The sequence below is a fragment of the Limulus polyphemus genome, unplaced genomic scaffold (genome assembly GCF_000517525.1).
Source record: "Limulus polyphemus unplaced genomic scaffold, Limulus_polyphemus-2.1.2 Scaffold10920, whole genome shotgun sequence".
NCBI classification, from domain to species: domain Eukaryota; kingdom Metazoa; phylum Arthropoda; class Merostomata; order Xiphosura; family Limulidae; genus Limulus; species Limulus polyphemus.
This window is the reverse complement of record NW_013676530.1, coordinates 1-5,815: the sequence shown is the minus strand read 5'-3', so window position 1 is coordinate 5,815 and position 5,815 is coordinate 1. Positions and strand designations below refer to the sequence as shown.

The window sequence follows — 5,815 nt, the reverse complement described above, 5'->3', positions numbered from 1 at the left end:
CTATTCGTTGGTAAAAGAGTTGGCGGTGGATGGTGATGACTAGCTGCCTTTCCTCTAGTCTTACACTGCTAAATTAGGGAGGGCAAGTGCAGATAGCCTTCGTGTAGCTTTCCGCGAAATATAAACAAACAATACTTTTTTCTGCTATGCCACTTTCAAATTCGTACTTGACTTCACGTGGGGGAACTGCCTTTGTAGATCTTCGTATCTGTTATTTCTGTTTGACTTCACGTGGGGGGACTGCTTGTGTAGATCTTCGTATCGGTTGTTTCCGTTTATCTCTCTCCACGAAATATCATGTTTTCTGCATTTATAATGTCAGTGTGTAAACGTTTTGAACACTAATTGGATTGATATTTAGAATGTTAACCATTTAAAATATTGAAAAAATAAAGAAACCGGATTTTACGTCGACAAGAACGTTGTTTTTTACTAAATCCACATTCGACAAACTAAACAGTTTCTTATATTTTGGAAAACAAAATTTTCTAATAGTTGTAACTGTTTTAGTCATCTTTTACATTTGTAGGTAACTAAACCGTGTGCAAATAATTATTTATAATATTGATTTGAACATTGTAATCTTGATTTTTTTTTGTACAGTTTAAAACTACGACTAATCTTACTGTAGATTTTTTTATTGTCCCAGTTGACGAGTACTTTGTTATTTTAGAGTTACGACTAATCTTACTGTAGATTTTTTTATTGTCCCAGTTGACGAAGTAACCGTTATTTTAGAGTTACGACTAATCTTACTGTAGATTTTTTTATTGTCCCAGTTGACGAGTACTTTGTTATTTTAGAGTTACGACTAATCTTACTGTAGATTTTTTTTAATGTCCCAGTTGACGAAGTAACCGTTATTTCTTGAAGATATATTTTTATTTCCATTCATACATAAAAACAATTGTTTCTCGAGGTGGCATGAAAAGTTCATATTTAGTTTTTGTTTTTGATATCAGTAGTCCCTTTCTTTCATCCCCCCACGCCGGTGGATTAGCGGTAAACTTGAGAAATGAAAACGCTTAAGTTCGGGATTCGATCCTCATTGTGCATCTTCGTGATTAACAACATATAAAATGTAAATTCGTCGGCTAATTTAATATCTAGAGGGTTCTGCTGTACAGCTAAACTACTTAATTTTTATGTTAGTTGATAAGACTCGATCATTTTATAACCAAAGTGACTGAAGAGAATACGAGTTTTCAAGCAGTCGAGGTTATAGAACACTTAGATTGTCGTAAAAATTGGGTAAGTCTGATGATGTTTCTAAACAGTACTGTTCATGTAATAACATAAGACACTTTACTCTCACCGATATTTATTTTACAAAAATATTCTCTAACTTTAAAGAAATACGTTAGTTTTTTTCTTACCTATATCTTTAGATTTTTTTTATCATAATCTAACCACAAACTTAAATGAGTGACATGACAGGATAAACATGATAAAATTAATTTTATTACACTTACATTAGGGTTCACGTGGTAACATACACTGATAATGTAAAATAACTGACAAGAGTGTACATGATAGTAACGACTGTTACTTAGAAATGGTAGGGTTCTCGTGGTAATAGACATTGTTACGTGGTAAAAAAAACAATGTTAAATGGGCGTAACAGACAAGATACCCTCGGTAGATGCTCTTCCCGCCGAATTGGAAGCTTTGCAAACGTATGTTCCACTGTCTTCCAGGATAACAGAATCTATGTTTAACACCACTAAGCCAGAGTTAACGCTGATGGTTATACGGGAACCTAATACAGATGTTAAGATATTTGGATTTAGCGTTGAATTGAAACTAAATCGACAGTTATGTGTGGAATATATTTGATATTCCTTACAGATGTATGAAAATAGAAATAACCAATTTGTATAATAATTATCTTTGACAGTTTGGACAAATGTTTTGGCGAGAAAATAAACTATCCAATAATACAAAGACAATGTAAATTTCATGATTAATAACTAATAATCAGGTTTTATTTTAATATTTATTTGTATATTATTGTAATACACGGCTCAAAAACCTGGTGTTCGATATTACGCCACCTTTGACTTTGCATTAATACCTCATAAAGTTCACTAAATCTAGAACACGTGAGACATTTAAAATATATGGAATGATAATTATGAAACCTTTATAAAATATACATTTAATTGATTTATTTATAATACAACAAGGAAAAGTACCCGTCCCCAGTGACGGGAAAAGTTTAAGTTAATCTATAAATTTAAATTATTTCATGGACTTTAAAAAGGTTAAATGTGTTGCACTCTTGGTTTCAGTCAGAGCCAAAGCTCTGAGCTACTTGTACCACCCACCGAGAAAAGTAATTGTTGAGTATTTCAGTCATGTTGAGAGTCACTCAACAAAAAACATACGGTAAATCTACATTTTATTTTCCTTTAAGTTACGTCACATTTTGAAATGGTAGTGTGATTAATTACTAACAGTTTAGTGTAGAGTATCCTGCTTGCGAAATGAAATTTGGCATCAACATTATTCCTGCCTGTTCTCCCGTCATTGGGAAGAATATGCAAACTTCCTAGACCAATTATTTCCAGAAACAACAATAAATCTAGCAGAGAAACCATCTGGCATTGATAATTATTTTCAACCAATTACTGAGTGAATTGCCAAAGCTGCAGAACAGACAATACTAAAACAAAAGCGATACTCTATCAAAATACATGGAAACCTTACACCCAAATGATAAACGAACGTCGTCATCTGAAAAGCCAATACAAGAGATCCATACATCAAAATGAATGAACACACAACCCTAAAAACTTTTGGTCACACATGAAACGTTTTACAAATAACCAAAATAGGTATAAAATTTCTCCAACCTTGCATCATGAAATGGCATTTACAAACGAAAAAAAAACGAAGTTTTAAAAAAACAATTGAGGAAAACCATAGACACGCAGTAAACAAGTATATAGAACAAAATAAACATATACACACCAAATTTCCCAGTAGTTACAACAAATCCACAAAACTTTACGAAGTTCCAGGTAAAGATGGAATACAAACCAAAAAAAGCACTCGGAAATTGTTTGACCATCTAAGAGCATTATATAATTTATCCCTCAGTTCTGGTTACATTCCAGCCTCTTGGAAGCAAGCAAATGTTCTTATGTTTCTACAGGAAGCTAACGACCAATCAGTCTGACTAGTTGTTTAGGCAAAATTTTAGAAATAATTATTACCAATAGGATCTCCACTTTTCTGAAGATCACGTGAAAATTACCCGAAGTTCAAAATGGTTTCAGAAAGCTTCGGCAAACAGCGGATCATTTGGTTAGATTAACTGAAACCGATAGATAGTTCTAATCATAAGAAATGCACTGTCGCCTACTCTCTAGATACAGAGAAAGAATTAGACACTATATGGCATAACAGTTTAAGATATAAGTTAAAACAATTACCAACAGGTGTTGTTCACTGATTTTATATCTTATTAGAAAATACAGAGTGAATGTAGAAAGTACCTCCTGGAGTACTTTACTCCCGAGGTGGGTGTTCCAAAGGGAGGGGCAGTTCGCTCTATCATGCATGTATGTATTTTGGTTTAACATCACAATTTGCAGACGATGAGTTGATTTGGAAGAGCTCTTGTTCTCCTTCGATAGCAGCTACTTTGATAAAAATTTGTATAAAAACTACTCGTTAACTGGAGTGGGATGTGCTGTCAGAATTATGGCAGAGAGTGGGATAACATCAGAGATAATAATTAAGTGGGAGATGCCCTAATAGCTAATAGCAAAGACAGAAATAACGCCAGAGCTAGCCATTAGTTCGACATGGATCTTTCTGAATTGCTGCAACAGATAAGGTGGAAATTTTAGCAGTTTTGTCCAGCGTAAAGGTTTATTATACAGTAGAAAAAAAAATCATTTTTGTATGGTAAGTTCGGAACATTAAGTACCAGATAATAGTACGTATAGGTATGTAGGACTTGTACATTCAGTGGTTGAAGAGGTTAGAAAATATGTACATTTAAACACAAACGTATCTGCCTTTGAAACAACACACAACTTTTTTTGCTAAACATCACTAGATACATATACCAAACTTCACCTTCTCGAACATTTCCCAACAGGTTACATATCATTAATATGTACTAAAATTCACCGCCATAGTATTGACTGGAAGAGCTTCGAAACATCAGAATTAACTGACACCATCGCCCCAAAAAAACAACAGGAAACTGCTAAACAAACGTAAAAGTCCCTAAACAGTTAACAAACCACATCGTCATAGCACCAAGTCGAAGAGTTTCCAACAAAAACATCACTAGACATTTACCAAACCTCATCGTCATAGCATCAATTCGAAGAGTTTCCAACAAGCTTCAATTCGAAGAGTTTCCAACAAGCTATCACTAGACATTTACCAAACCTCATCGTCATAGCACACAAAGTCGAAGAGTTTCCAACAAGTTAAACCTATGACGATGAGGTTTGGAAAATGTTTAGGGACTTTTAGTTTGTTGGAAACTCTTCGACTTTGTGCTATGACGATTAGGTTTGGTAAATGTCTAGTGATGTTTAGCTTGTTGGAAACTCTTCGAATTGATGCTATAACGATGAGGTTTGGTAAATGTTTAGATAGTGGGTACCTTTCATTTATTAAACAAAGTGGTGTAACAGTCAGCAACGTGTTTCAGATACATTATATATATATGAATGAAAAAAAAATATTTATTTGTATATTTGTAGTTAAGTACAAAGCCACACAATGAGCTATCTATGATGTTCCCACCACGGGTATCGAAACCTGCAGTCTTACCTCTATGACACTGGGGTCTCTAAAAAGAGAAGAGCTAGGGGGGATATTTAGATTTATCGAACTTTGACAATATAACCGTTAATTAGCTTCACCTACCTTAGTTTAAAATGTATGGACACAGACCAGCCTGCCCCTCCTCCCAGTGGCACAGCGGGATGTGTGCGGACTTACAACGCTAGAAATCGGGTTTCGATTCCCGTGGTGGGCAGAGCACAGATAGCCCGTTGTGTAGCTTTGTGCTTAACTACAAACAAACAGACTAGCCTAAAATACTATTAAAAAACAAACAACAAGAACCATTTTATGTCCAGTTTTAGATCAGGTGTTAATATGTTTTATGTTAATAATGTTACAGGAAAAGGAAAATTAAAGAAATGTCTATTACTTATAGAGTACGTGCCTTAAAAACACTGAAAATGGAATAAAATCTAGGATTGGCCATTCGAATATTAAGACCATTTTTTTCAAATCAACATCCTAGAAAATCAAATCACGACATACCTGTTTGAAGAGGTTGTCCATCTTTAAAACATTCTATTTTAAGATTTGGGTCATTACTTGGTTCCACCCTTGCCTCGAAGCGTACATGTTTTTGCTCGGAAACACTGTAGATGTTAAACAGTGGAACCGTGAATTTTGGAGCTTCCACATCGTCAACTGTAAGATAATTATATATTCTATAATTTATCTGGAGTATATAGATGTTAAACAGTGAAACCGTGAACTTTGGAGCTTCCACACCATCAACTGTAAGATAATTATATATTCTATAATTTATCTGGAGTGTATAGATGTTGAACAGTGAAACCGTGAACTTTGGAGCTTCCACATCGACAACTGTAAGATAATTATATATTCTATAATTTATCTGGAGTATATAGATGTTAAACAGTGAAACCGTGAACTTTGGAGCTTCCACATCGACAACTGTAAGATAATTATATATTCTATAATTTATCTGGAGTATATAGATGTTAAACAGTGAAACCGTGAACTTTGGAGCTTCCACATCGAC

General features: G+C 34.2%; 1 long non-coding RNA gene across 1 annotated transcript; it reads right to left on the bottom strand.

Annotated features, from left to right (window-relative positions):
* Positions 1 to 1,441: 1,441 nt before the first annotated feature.
* Positions 1,442 to 5,530, bottom strand: LOC111083730. The gene is made up of 2 exons (XR_002609212.1): positions 5,302 to 5,530; positions 1,442 to 1,759 (listed from the first exon to the last, which is right to left on the bottom strand). It is a non-coding gene; the product is annotated as an uncharacterized LOC111083730 (long non-coding RNA).
* Between the last annotated feature and the right edge of the window lie 285 nt (positions 5,531 to 5,815).